Here is a 15,202-nt window from a genome sequence, read left to right as displayed (position 1 = left end):
AAATTTACCTCTCCATAAAAACTCCCTAACCATTTTATTCAAATCACGAAAAAAAATATTATCAAGTAAATACAGAATAGATTGAAACAAATATTGCATATGCGGAAAAATATTCATCTTAATTGTATTTATCGTACCCAATAAATTAATAATTAAATATTTCCATTTAATCAAATCAGTTTTAATTTTTTTTATTAACAGAACATAATTTAATTTATATAAAGATTGATAATTAACGTTCAAAATTATACCCGAATACTTAATTTGATCAGTCCATTTCAAATTAGGAATGTTTTTATAAGATGAATAATCTCTTTCACTCACCGGTAATATTTCACTTTTTTTCCAATTAACTATATATCCAGAAAGATGTTCATATTGCATCAAACACTCCTTCAAATGCAAAAGTGACTGAGCTGGATTTGTTAGATACACCAATACATTATCAGCAAATAAATTAGTTTTATATTCCTCATCTAAAACTTTCATACCCTGTATTCCGTCTTATCAACTGTGCCAAAGATTCGATCACTAACGCAAACAAAGCTGGTGATAAAGGACAACCTTGACAAGTAGATCGGATCAGTTTAAACGGTTCCGAAAGCAAACCATTCGTCAGTACTCTAGCTATCGGTTTATTATATAAAGCCTTAATCCAACCAATAAAGATAGGACCAAACTTCTCCAGAACTTTAAACAAAAAATTCCACTCAACTCTATCAAATGCTTTTTCTGCACCTAAAGATATCACCATCGGGTGATCTAAAGATTGTCAAAATGTATTAATCAAACTAATCACACGCAGAATATTATCTGAGGCATATCTATTCTTTATGAAGCCTGTCTGATCCATATGAATGAACTTAGGTAAAAGTTTAGCCAATCTGTTCGCTAAAATTTTAGCTATTATTTTATAATTACATTTAACAATGAAATTAGTCTGTATGAAGATACTTTCAAAGGATCTCTATCTTTTTTGGGATTACTGTAATTAAATCACTAGAACAAGACTCAGGTAATTCATAATGTTCTCCAACTTGACTTAATACATCTCCAAACACTGCAGAAAAATCATCATTAAAAAATTTTATAGAATTCAACCGAAAATCCATCGTCACGAGGCGATTTCCCGTTCAGCATTTCCATCATAGCCATTTTAATTTCCGAATCAGTAAATGGTGCTTCCAACTCCTGTATATCTGCATCCTCTAATGTCGATAAATTCAACTGTGATAAAAAAAGATCAATCGATCCATTTTCTTGTTTTCCTTTAGATGTATATAACTTTTTATAAAATGAACAAAATTCATCATTAATCTCACGAGGTTTATAAGTGATAAGAGAATTCCATCTAACAGCATTAATTGTCCTCGAAACCTGTTCTTTCTTTAATTGCCATGCCAATACCTTATGTGCTTTGTCTCCCCATTCATATTACCGTTGTTTAGTCCTGTTAATCATACATTCAAATTGATAAGATTGCAAAGTATTATATTCCAGTTTCAACCTAGATAATTCTATTTTCTGATCTTCTGTAGCATCTTTCTGAAATGCCTTTTCTAACTCATCAATCTGTTTCTCTAATTCAAGACTCTGATTTAATCGATTCTTTTTATTTTAGAAGTATAACTAATTATTTGTCCTCTCAAATAAGCTTTCATAGCATCCCATAATACAAACTTACTTTGAACAGAATTAGAATTTTCTTTCAAAAAAATTAATTTGTTTTTTCAAAAAATCAATAAATTCCATATTTTTTAATAACATTGTATTAAACCTTCAATGATAGGCCACTAGAATTTTCTCAGAGGTTGCATTTGTAAAGTATAACAAAGAATGATCTGAAATCACCCTACTTTTGTATTCCGCTTGTTGTATTTTCCCTTGTAAATGTGCCGATACCAAAAAAAAGTCAATCCTTGAAAACGATTCATGTCTAGATGAATAAAAAGAAAAATTTTTCTCTGTCGGATTAAGACGTCTCCAAATATCTACTAAATAAAGATTTTTCATCAACGCTTGAACCTGAACTGCCATTTTAGATTTCTTAACTTTCTTCGGAGATTTATCTAATAAAGGTTCCAAAACACAATTAAAATCACCACCAACTAAAACATTATCATTAGCCTGACCCAGAAATAAAAATGCATCTGAAATAAATATTTCATTATCTACATTTGGAACATAAATATTAAGTAAAGTCCAAAATTCACTAAAAATCTTACAATTCAATTTAAGAATACATCCTGCCTTTTCCTCCATTGATTGTAATTCAAAAGATAATTTTTTATGTATCAAAATTGCTACACCTTTAGCCCTGGAATTAAATGAAGAAGAATATACATGCCCTACTCAGTCCCTCTTCAATTTCATACTTTCTTTGACATTCAAATGTGTTTCTTGTAAAAAAGCAACATCAATTTTCATTTTCTTAATATACGCCAAAATTCACTTATGCTTAATCGGACTGTTTAAACCTCAAACATTAAAAGTAGCAAACCTCACTTTGACATATCTACTAATATTAATAAAGACCAATAATATCTTGATATGAAAACTCTAATCAACGTATATAGGCCCTCCAATAGGAGAAAAAAAATCACAAATTAAAAGCTAGATAAAATGAAAATTAAAATTAAAAAAAATATTAAACTCCCCCCCCACCAAAAAAAAATAAATACCAAAAGGTAGTAATCCCTAAACAAAATTAGCCACCAGTGTTTTTTTTTTTTAAATTTTTTATTTTTCACACCATAAATCACGTTAGCCATGATATACACTTTTTCTTTTTCACACATATACAGTGACTATTTCTCCCCCCCCTCCCTCCTCCCAAGCCACCCCCCCACCCCCACCTCTCATCCATTTTAGGTATACAATCTAGGTTGCATTAAGCCAGTCAGACAATGTTGTCATTCAACAAAAATACACCAGAAATTCTACTGAGTTCATTCTTTTCTTTTCTTCTCCTTCCATCAACTTAGGTAATGTTGGTTCCCGGTAGGTTTTCGCTTTTGTATTTAATGTAAGGCTCCCATACTTGTTCGAATATTTCAATATTATTTCTTAAACTATATGTTATTTTTTCTAATGGAATACATTTATTCATTTCTATATACCATTGTTGTATTTTCAAATTATCTTCCAATTTCCAGGTTGACATAATACATTTTTTTGCTAAGGCTAGGGCTATCTTAACAAATCTTTTTTGTGCATCTTCCAAGTCAATTCCAAATTCTTTATTTTTTATGTTACTTAGGAGAAAGATCTCTGGATTCTTTGGTATATTGTTTTCTGTTATTTTATTTAATATCTGATTGAGATCATCCCAAAATTTTTCTGCTCTCTCACATGTCCAGATTGCATGAATTGTTGTTCCCCTTTCTTTTTTACATCGAAAACATCTATCAGATACTGTTGGGTCCCATTTATTTAACTTTTGCGGTGTAATGTATAGTCTGTGTAACCAATTATATTGTATCATACGCAGCCTCGTATTTATTGTATTTCTCATCGTTCCAGAACATAATTTCTCCCATGTTTCCTTTTTTATCTTTATATTTAAATCTTGTTCCCATTTTTGTTTAGTTTTACCATTTGTTTCCTCATTCTCCTTTTCTTGCAGTTTTAATATACATATTTGTTATAAATCTTTTGATTAACATTGTATCTGTAATCACATATTCAAGGTTACTTCCCTCTGGTAAACTCAAATTGCTTCCTAATTTATCTTTCAAGTAGGATCTCAGTTGGTAATATGCCAGCGCTGTATCTCCAGTTATATTGTACTTATCTCTCATTTGTTCAAAGGATAAGAATCTACTTCCTGAAAAACAATTTTCTATTCTTTTAATCCCTTTTTTTTCCCATTTTCTAAAGGAAAGGTTGTCTATTGTAAAAGGGAGTAGCTTATTTTGCGTCAATATTAGTTTTGGTAATTGATAATTTGTTTTATTTCTTTCTACATGAATCTTCTTCCATATATTGAGGAGATGGTGTAATACTGGAGAAGTTCTATGTTGTACCAATTTTTCGTCCCATTTATATAATATGTGTTCAGGTATCTTTTCCCCTATTTTATCTAATTCTAATCTCGTCCAGTCTGGTTTTTCCCTTGTTTGATAAAAATCTGATAGGTACCTTAATTGTGCGGCTCTATAATAATTTTTGAAGTTTGGCAAGTTTTTTATACCATTCTGTTAATTTATCTAGTGCTATCCTCGGTTGCCCCCATCTCCATAAAAATTTCCTTATTATTTTCTTTAACTCTTTGAAGAATTTTTCTGTCAGTTGTATTGGCAATGCCTGAAATAAGTATAGTATCCTTGGAAAAATGTTCATTTTAATACAGTTTATCCTTCCTATCAGTGTTAGTGGTAGCTCTTTCCAATGCTCTAAATCGTCCTGTAATTTTTTCATTAGTGGATTGTAATTGAGTTTATATAATTGGCCTAGATTTTTGTTTATTTGTACACCTAGGTATCTTATTGCCTGCATTTGCCATCTGAATGGTGATTCCTTCTTAAATTTTGAGAAATCCGCGTTATTCATAGGCATTGCTTCACTTTTATTTATGTTTATCTTGTATCCCGACACTTCTCCATATTCCTTCAATTTCTTATATAGTTCTTTTATTGATAGTTCTGGTTCTGTTAAGTACACTATCACATCATCCGCAAATAGACTGATTTTATATTCCCTGTCTTTTATTTTTATTCCTTTTATATTATTATCTATTCTTATCGCTTCTGCTAGTGGTTCTATAGCTAGTGCAAACAATAATGGGGATAGTGGGCATCCCTGCCGCATTGACCTGCTTAAGTTAAATTGCTTTGATACATGTCCATTTACTGTCACTTTCGCTAACGGTCCCTTATATAATGCTTTAATCCAATTAATATAACTCTCCGGTAAACTGAATTTTTGCAATACTTTGAACAAATAATTCCATTCTACTCTGTCGAAGGCCTTCTCTGCGTCTAAAGCAACTGCTACTGCAGGTGCTTTATTTCCTTCTACTGCATGAATTAAGTTAATAAATTTACAAATATTGTCTGTTGTGCGTCTTTTTTTGATAAATCCAGTTTGGTCTAAATTTACCATTTTCGGTACCTGTTCTGCTAATCTGTTTGCTAATAGTTTAGCTATTATCTTATAATCTGTGTTTAGCAAAGATATTGGTCTATATGACGCTGGTGAGAGTGGATCTTTCCCTTGTTTTAGTATCACTGTAATTATTGCTGTTTTACATGAATCTGGTAAGTTTTGTGTCTCATCAATCTGGTTGATTACATCCAGGAGGGGTGGTATTAATAGGTCTTTAAATGTTTTGTAGAATTCTATTGGGAGTCCATCCTCTCCTGGTGTCTTATTATTTGGTAATTTTTTTATTATCTCTTGTATTTCTACTGTTCCAAATGGTTCTGTTAATTTATTTTGTTCCTCTATTTGTAGTTTTGGTAGTTCAATTTTAGTCAAAAATTCATCTATTTTCCCTTCTTTCCCTTCGTTTTCAGTTCGGTATAATTGTTCATAGAATTCTCTGAAGTTTTCCTTAATTTCTTTTGGATTATATGTAATTTGTTTGTCTTTTTTCCTTGTTGCCAATACCATTTTCTTAGTTTGCTCTGTCTTAAGCTGCCATGCTAAGATTTTGTGTGTTTTTTCACCGAGTTCATAATATTTCTGTTTTGTCTTCATTATATTCTTCTCCACCTTATATGTTTGTAATGTTTCATATTTTATTTTTTTATCCGCCAATTCTCTTCTTTTGGTTGTATCTTCCTTTATTGCTAATTTTTTTTCTATGTTTACTATTTCCCTTTCCAACTGCTCTGTTTCCTGATTATAGTCCTTCTTCATCTTGGTTACATAACTTATTATTTGCCCTCCAATGAATGCTTTCATTGCGTCCCATAGTATAAACTTATCTTCCACTGATTCCGTATTTACTTCAAAATACATTTTTAATTGTTTTTCAATAAATTCTCTAAAATCCTGTCTTTTAAGTAGCATGGGGTTTAATCTCCATATGCTCCTAGAACGCTTCCACCAGCGTTGTCTCCGCTCCATCCTCAACATCCATTGGAGCGCTCACACCCCTAACGTCGAGGTACTCGAGATGGCAGAGGTCGACAGCATCGAGTCCACGCTGCTGAAGATCCAGCTGCGCTCGATGGGTCACGTCTCCAGAATGGAGGACCATCGCCTTCCCAAGATCGTATTATATGGCGAGCTCTCCACTGGCCACCGTGACAGAGGTGCACCAAAGAAAAGGTACAAGGACTGCCTAAAGAAATCTCTTGGTGCCTGCCACATTGACCACCGCCAGTGGGCTGATAACGCCTCAAACCGTGCATCTTGGCGCCTCACAGTTTGGCGGGCAGCAGCCTCCTTTGAAGAAGACCGCAGAGCCCAACTCACTGACAAAAGGCAAAGGAGGAAAAACCCAACACCCAACCCCAACCAACCAATTTTCCCTTGCAACCGCTGCAATCGTGTCTGCCTGTCCCGCATCGGACTGGTCAGCCACAAACGAGCCTGCAGCTGACGTGGACTTTTTACCCCCTCCATAAATCTTCGTCCGCGAAGCCAAGCCAAAGAAAGAAAGAAGAAAAGAAAAGAATACATTCTTGGAGGGATGTCCTCTAGCTTTACTGAAGGGTGAATGGTCCGATAGCATTCTCGCTTTATATTCTGTTTTTCTTACTCTATCCTGCATACTAGCTGATAACAAAAATAGGTCTATTCTTGAGTATGTTTTATGTCTAGTCGAGTAGTATGAGTATTCCTTTTCTTTTGGGTTTTGTTTCCTCCATATGTCCACAAGTTTCATTTCTTGCATTTATTTAATTATAAATTTGGTTACTTTGTTCTTCCTGTTAATTTTTTTCCCCGTTTTATCCATATTTGGATCCAAATTCAGATTGAAATCCCCTCCTATTAGTATGTTCCCTTGCGTATTAGCTACCTTCAAAAAGATATCTTGCATAAACTTTTGATCTTCTTCGTTAGGTGAATATATATTAAGTAGATTCCAAAGCTCCGAATATATCTGACATTTTATCATAACATATCTCCCTGCTGGATCTATTATTTCCTCTTCTATTTTAAATGGCACATTTTTGCTAATTAATATAGCCACTCCTCTTGCTTTTGAATTATACGATGCTGCTGTTACATGTCCTACCCAATCTCTCTTTAATTTCTTGTGCTCCAATTCAGTTAAGTGTGTTTCTTGGACAAATGCTATATCTATTTTTTCCTTTTTCAGTAAATTTAGTAGTTTCTTCCTTTTAATTTGGTTATGTATTCCATTAATATTTAAAGTCATATAGTTCAGCGTAGCCATTTTATATTTTGTTTATCTTCTCTTTCCATTTTTCCATCATTACCTTTCCTCCTTTTCCATTTCTGTTTTCTTATTTTCAACTCTTTACAAGACAACATTCCTACAACATCCAACATTTTCCTTATTCTCCTATTTCTATCTTCTTTATCCCCAATCTCCCCTTCCCCTCCTGAGTTGTCCTTTATCCCTTGTCGGACAACCACATCTCCCCTCTCCATTTGGATTTGCGAATCCACTCGCAAGCGTCAACTGATTTTGCAGTGACCGCTCTTTTCCCCCACCCAGCCCCCCCAGAAAAGATTTCACTTTTCATATGTCACAAAGGTCACTCTTTTAATTCCCTCCTTATTCTCTCTATTCCATTACCTTCCCTTATTAATTCTTGTATATACTATCTATATTTTCCTCTAATTACAGATACTTTCACGTATGCACATTGTCTCTATTCACTCTTATACCTCTTTACCCGCATACATATCAATCGTGGTCATTTTTACCCTCATTACCCGTCTTCATCCCTCAGTCTATTTTTGTCTTTACCCACATACATATCAATCGTGATCATTTTTACTCTCATTACCCGTCTTCATCCCTCAGTCTATTTTTGTAATTGTTCTGCAAATTTTCGTGCTTCTTCTGGATCCGAGAACAGTCTGTTTTGTTGTCCTGGAAAAAATATTTTCTATACCGCAGGATGCTTCAGTATAAATTTATACCCTTTCTTCCATAAAATCGCCTTTGCTGTATTGAACTCTTTTCTCTTCTTTAGGAGTTCAAAACTTATATCTGGATAAATGAAGATTTTTTGCCCTTTATACTCCAGTGGTTTGTTGCCCTCTCTTACTTTTTCAATTGTCTTCTCCTGTACCTTTTCTCTTGTAGTATATCTTAGGAATTTTACTACAATAGATCTTGGTTTTTGTTGTGGTTGTGGTTTAGAGGCCAATGCTCTATGTGCCCTTTCTATTTTCATTTCTTGCTGTAGTTCTGGACATCCTAGGGTCTTAGGGATCCACTCTTTTATAAACTCCCTCATATTCTTGCCTTCTTCATCTTCCTTAAGGCCCACTATCTTTATGTTATTTCTTCTGTTATAATTTTCCATTATATCTATTTTTTGAGCTAGTAGTTCTTGTGTCTCTTTAGTTTTTTTTTTCTCCATTTCTGTTAAGGTCATATCTATTTTATTCACTTTCTCTTCTGTGTTGTTTATTCTTCTTCTTAAATCATTGAATTCCTGTGTTTGCCATTTTTTAAATGACTCCATGTATCCTCTAACAAGAGCAAGTATATCCTTTACCTTGCCTTTCCCTTCATCTATTTCACTGTATTCTTCCTCTTCTTCTTCCTCTGGGTTGGCCATCTGTTGTTTCTTTGTTGCCCTTTCCTTCTCTTCTTTCTTGTTTCTATTGTCTTCTGTGGTCTCTTCTTGCTGCAGGTGTTCTGCAGCTGTCGTTGCCGGCTGTGGAGATCGACTCCCCAGCTGGTCCCCCCTCCCGTCGGTGTGTTTTTTTCATGCGCGGTTGCGCACTTTTACTCGGCTCTGTGAGCCATTGTTGTAGTTCTTTTTATACCGACCTGAGGTAGCGGGCTCCTCTCTCCACAGCGGGCCTCTTCGGACATGTAAGGCCTTCACCTTTTTCCTCCGTTGTCTTCTCTTCCTCTCTTCTTACCGTTGATTTTGATTTTTCTTCTTTTGTCTCCATCTTCTTTCCACCTTTATACTCACTTTTCTTTAACTTTTATTTCTGTGCCTTTGTATTTTCTTTTGTTTTTTTCCCGACTTTTCTGGAGAGGGCTGGAGTTCTCCGTCTGGCCACTACTCCATCACGTGACTCCTCGATCAGCCACCAGTGGTTGATGACTAATAGAACTTAGAGCAAATCTCTCCCTCCCTAGCTGAACAAAGAATAACATCAAAATATCATAATAACATAAAAAGTAAAATAAGAATAAGAAAATTCTTCTATTCATCCAAGAGATTCCAAACTTGGAGATCCCATTTCAAAAGAATTTGGACTCTTTCCATTCTCGTTTTTCCAATTTCTGCCATTTCTTCCGTTTCCAGAACAACCAGATTTTTCTTGAGGAGACAATGGTCTTTGTCCTCTTATATCTGGCAATGAATCAGCAAAAATCATTGCTTCACGATCATTCTCAAAAAACCGAGATTGATAGTCTCCATAAAACACCTTCAACACTGCCAGATAGCGAAAAGTAGACTTATAACCTTTACGGCACAAAACTTCTTTAACTGGATTAAATCGACGTTGACGTTGAATGACCTCTTGACTCAAATCATGATTAAAAAAACTCTGCTATTCTGAATCAATAATGGAGTTTGTTGTTGTCTCGCATTTTGCACTGCCAGTCGAAGTATTGCTTCTCTGCCCAAATTATTACAGGTCTCGGTGGTTGACCAGGTAAAGCTTTATGAGCTCTTTCCAGTACCAAGACTCCAGAAAAAAATTCTTGCCATAGTTTTTGTGGGATCCAGTCCTTCTGGCAAACCAACAATTTTCACATTATTCCTTCTACTTTGATTCTCCAAGTAGTCTATTTTCCTTTCTAACTCCTTCTCACGTTCTCGCAATTCTATAACGGATTTTTGAACCTTCAACACTTTTTCTGTATTAGAAGCCACTTGCTGTTTACATTCCAAAAAAGCAGACTGAAATTGTAAAAAATCTTCACAAGATGCTTCCACACGTGCTTTAACTGTATTCAGTTCTGAACTTATACTAACATTCATTTGAGCCAGCTCATTCATTATAGGCTAGATGACAGCATTTAACTGCTTACATTGTAGCTCAGAAAAGCTCAGCCGTGCTTTCTCTGACGTAGTGGCAGAACCAGGTAACCGCAGCTCCTGCTGCAACTCAACAAAAGGCATTTTAACGGTTTTACTGCGGGTCTGGTCTCCCAGCGACGGCACCCCGACTTCCTCAGGGGGTCGACGCTGGTTTCCCCCCACAGCTCGTTGTTTTTCCACAAAATTATGGAGGAAATCGATATCTTCAGGTTGGAATGCTGCCTAAAGCATTTTAGACAATAGAGTCGTCTTCCTGCGTGCTCCCTCCGTTAAAATCGAAAGACTTCCAGAATCAGGATCCACTTCTTGGGAACACGCACCTTCCTCCAGAGAATGGGTAATTCCAGCGCTATCCTTCACTTGGTGAGTAGTAGACATTTTTTTTTCAGCTCCCACAGGCAGTCTTTGTGGTTTAGTCACTAAGGAAGTTAAACCTGAAGCTGTAGCATGTTGTTTAGGCCCCAAATCTTCAACACTTCGAAAATGTAACTTCTTCTGCACTTGAGGTTTAATCTTTTCACCATTAATGGCCATAACCATTCCTTAATACTTTAAACTAAAATTTAAGAAGTTTCAACCTGAAAACAAGGGATTAAAAATGGGTACTTATAAGTCCGGCCAGAGACTCTACGCCATCTTGCTACGCCCCCCCAATATATTTTCTCTGGTCGTGTATCTCATAAATTCTACCAAAACGGATCTTGGTTTTTGTTTTGACTGTGTTTTCGGGGCTAGTGTTCTGTGTGCCCTTTCTATTTCCATTCCTTCCTGTATTTCTGTCCTTCACAGGACCTTTGGGATCCACTCTTTTATAAATTCTTTCATATTTTTTGCCTTCTTCATCTTCCTTTAGGCCCACTATCTTTATATTGTTTTACCTACTATAGTTTTACATTATATCAATCTTCTGAGCTAACAACTCTTGTGACTCTTTTAACTTTTTTGTCACTGTCTTCCAATTTTCTTAAGTCATTTACTTCCATTTCTACAGCCATTTCTCGTTCTTCCACATTTTCTAAATCTTTTCCCTATTTCTGTCATGACCAACTCTATTCTACTCACTTTTTCTTCTGTACTTTTCATTTTTCTTTTCATTTCACTAAATTCTAATGTCAACCATTCTTTTAATGCTTTCATTTGTTCTTGAAGATTTTTTAAATCTATATACTGTCCATCTATTTTACCTTCTATTCCTCTGTGCAGAGTTTGGTCTTCTTCTTCTTCTGTGTCTGCACCTGTGTTTGTGTCTTCTACTTCGCTTCCTTGTATCTGTGTCTCTTCTGACTTTCCTGTTGAGCTGTTTGCCTGAGTTTGTTGGGTGTTTTTTTGCATCGCTTCTTGTTGTCTGTTCCTCTTCTTCTGGGCTAGTTATCTGTTGGGCTTCCTGTTGCAATTTTTCTTTCTTATCACTCCCTTTCCCGTTGCTTTCCTCTTTTTCCAGCTGAGAGCCCTGCTGTCGGGCATCTCTCAGCTGGTCATGCTGTGTCAGTTCACTTCACAGCTGGGCCCACCTCCCGTCGGGTGTTTTCCTTTTCCTTGGTTTGCGCATGCACAATTCTTCACGCATGCACAGTTGCGCACCTGTTTGGCTCAGAGAGCCATTTTTGCAGTCCCGCGGTCGGGAGGTCGCGACCCTCCGGGGTCGGCACTAACCTCGGGGACCGGGCTCCTCTGTCCATGGTGGCTCCCTGCCTCTTCATGCAGGTAAGGCCTTCTCTTTTCTTTTCCGGCATCTTTCCTTTTTTTTCCCGTTATTTTTGCTTTTTCCTTCTTGGGTGCCATTTTCTTTCTTTTATTTGTTTTGTTTTGTGTTTCTTGAGCTTTGCTTTTTCTTCACTTTATTTCTTCTTTTCTGGAGAGGGCTGGTATTCTCCTACCGGCCACTACTCCATCACGTGACTCCTCTCGAGATACTGTCATCTTGAGGAAACAATGGAGGGGTTCTGCAAGTCATGCATTGACTTATTACCATAGGGACTATATTCCCTATCTAAAAACACTGTTTTGAAGAAGGACCCCATTACTTACGTTCATCAATAGCTATCCTATGTATCACTGAAACTTGCCAGATTCATGTAAAACAGCAATAATTACAGTAATGCCAAAGACTGGGAAAGATCCACTAGCACCAGCATCATATAGACCAATATCTCTACTTAATTCAGATTATAAGGTAAGAGCAAAACTATTAGCAAACAGATTGGCTGACTGTGTACCAAAAATAGTAAAACAAGATCAAACTGGATTTATTAAGAAAAGACGAACAATGGACAATGTCTGTCAGTTCATTAATTTAATCCATGCAGTACAAGGAAATAAGATACCAATAGTGGCTGTTGCTTTAGACACAGAGAAAGACTTTGACAGGGTAGAATGGAATTATTTATTCAAAGTTACAGGCAGCTTTCCTTTCTCTCCTCATTGCAACCATTTGGGAAATGGAAATTTGCCTTTAAGGATTCACAAATCACTACCAAAACTTCAAGATACTGAATCAAATTCACTCACAGAATTTGTTAGAAAAAGTTCAATAAATAAGCAAATTTTTTTCATCTTGTGTTTCTTGCCACTTGCATCTGCTTCATGCCATGGAAACAGAGCACGATGGTCTGTTTCCACCCTCCCTCCATAACAATGGGGAGTAACCCATAAAACTTTTCTAATTTGTGGGAATTTGTTCAGCTGCAGTACTTTTTGTTCCTGAATTCCTCTGCTTTGGAAAGTATTTCCACCTGTTCCAGGGAGCTTTGCAAATATCCACAGTCAGCTGAAAAACATCAGCACTATCCTTTCTACTTTTGACTTAAACATCAACTACAGGGACTCATTACTACTGAGGGATTTTATTACCATTGCAACATTGAATGGAAGAATTTTTGATCACTTCCCAGACTTGGTTTTCAGGCTCGTTAACTTTCTCCTCACAGTCAATCTCCCTCTATGTTGTATTGAGCGATTTTGAAAATATCCATACTTAACGTCAACATAAATTTTAAATTTAGACATGCAGCAGGGTAACAGGTGATTTCAGCCCATGAGCCCGTACTGCACAATTATAACCATATAACCATTTACGGAGCAGAAACAAGCCATATTGGCCTTTCAAGTCCGCACCGGTTCACTGATTTTTTAACATTCAATGCCTAATACATTTTGAATGGTGGGAGAAATTCCATGCAAACATGAGGAGAACAAACTCCTTGCAGACAGCACAGGATTTGAACCCCATTCTCAATCAGCGTTGCACTAACCTTGCCACCCTGATATGACTTATTTAATAATTATTTCAAATAAAGTATCAGGAGGTCCTGATAGGTGAAGTGTTTGATGCATTCCTCAGCAAACCTTTGTGGGAAGTTCTGCTCTGCGGCTGGGCTGATGATGTCCGGTGATTGCACTTGTGGCCAACCATAATGGAAGAGGAGGGACTCATTCAGGGTTAGCTGGATCTCATATATGCTTTCCTCCAGTGGCTCTGTTCTTTTGGGGGCTCTATGATATCTCCACAAACAGTGCAAGTCACAGCCGCACACAAAGATCTGATCAAAATAGGCTCCTCGTCATTCAGCAAGAACATGGCAGGTGTGAGGCAGGCAGGCATTCAGTGAGAAAGGAAGAAGTCAGCAATCAGGCAGTGTCCTGCAAAAAGAAGCATGTGCCTCCTTGAGCCTGGGTCAGAGCAGCTCTTCCCAAGCAAAGCCTCAAGTTCAAAGGCCCTTCATCTCCTCCAACAAGTCCTCTTTTTTTTTGGTAGAAGTCTGCAGGAGAGAAGCCAGCAAATGATTTCCTCTACTCATTGATTTGGCTTGACGCTTACCCTTGAGGTGTTCTGTTCCCATTGGATAAATTGTTCAGCCAATCTAAAAATGCAAGCTGTGGGCAGATCCTCAATGAGGGAAGAATTGCAGCTTTAATCATTGTCCATTTCCTGTCCTTCTCCTTGCTGCTTGCTTCCAACTTTCAGCTACTTTTGCCTCATGTTCCAGTTGTGGTTGATTGATCCAAAAAGCAGCTTTTGTGTGACAAGGATAAATGATCGTTTTGTCCTGGTCTCTTGGGTGTCACCAGTTTGTCCAGCTCGGACAAAGCAGCGTTTAATTTCCCAGACTAGTCTCCAGCTATATCAGAGTCTCTGACAGAGCATTTATCCATGGTAGCTAGTGTGCTGCCATTAGCATATGATTGTATATCACAGTACTTACCATCTGAGGAGGTCACTGTTCCAGAGGGACTGGATCCATGTCCAAAACGATGGTCACCCTTTACTTCCTATGAATGCTGCACGTCCTGCTGAGCTCTAGTACGTGTGTGTATTGGAATGGCGGGGGGTAGTCACTGTCCTCTGCTACCTTGAGTTAGCAAAGCCATAATTATAGTTACCTGAGATCACTGGGTCAGCTATGAATGGATAAGCATTGGTCTTTCTGTCCACTGGCACATTCCAGGCTGCAGACATATGTGCTGAGGCTTGGTGCAGCCAACGCGAGGGCACTGTCGGGAAGGTTTAGTGTTCTCCTACTTTGAGGTATTGATAGGCTGAAACTAATGGGAAACCCCTCAAACAGTGGTGAGTGTGGGGGAGGAGCGGAGAAATGTCAAGATGCTATAGTGGGGATAATGGTGTAAATAGAAATGAATGTAACAATGCACATTGATGGAGATATGGATACGTAACTAAGGGTGGGAAGAGAGATTGAACGATTTTCCTTCTGTAAATAATTTCTCGTGAATAAAGTCTATTTCTGATTTTATTAAATGCATACATTCATAAACTGGATCTCGAGAGAGAGAGTGTAGGATACCTATGAGATGGCCTCTTAAAACAGCTTGTAGCTGAGATGACCAGGGAAATGGCAATTCTGGTTGGTAGATTAAGAGAAAGGGCAAAGAAGTACAGAGTTGGGAAGCGTATGGTCAGGCAGTTTGGTAGAAGGAGTGAAAGGGCAGATTGTTATTTGGATGAGGAGAAAATTCCAAACTTGGGAGTGTTTGTGCAGAATACCATAAAGGTTGATTTGGTGGCTATGAAGGCAAGTGTT

Source organism: Narcine bancroftii, chromosome 9, assembly GCF_036971445.1.
Source record: "Narcine bancroftii isolate sNarBan1 chromosome 9, sNarBan1.hap1, whole genome shotgun sequence".
In the NCBI taxonomy this organism is placed as follows: domain Eukaryota; kingdom Metazoa; phylum Chordata; class Chondrichthyes; order Torpediniformes; family Narcinidae; genus Narcine; species Narcine bancroftii.
This window is presented reverse-complemented; position numbering follows the sequence as displayed.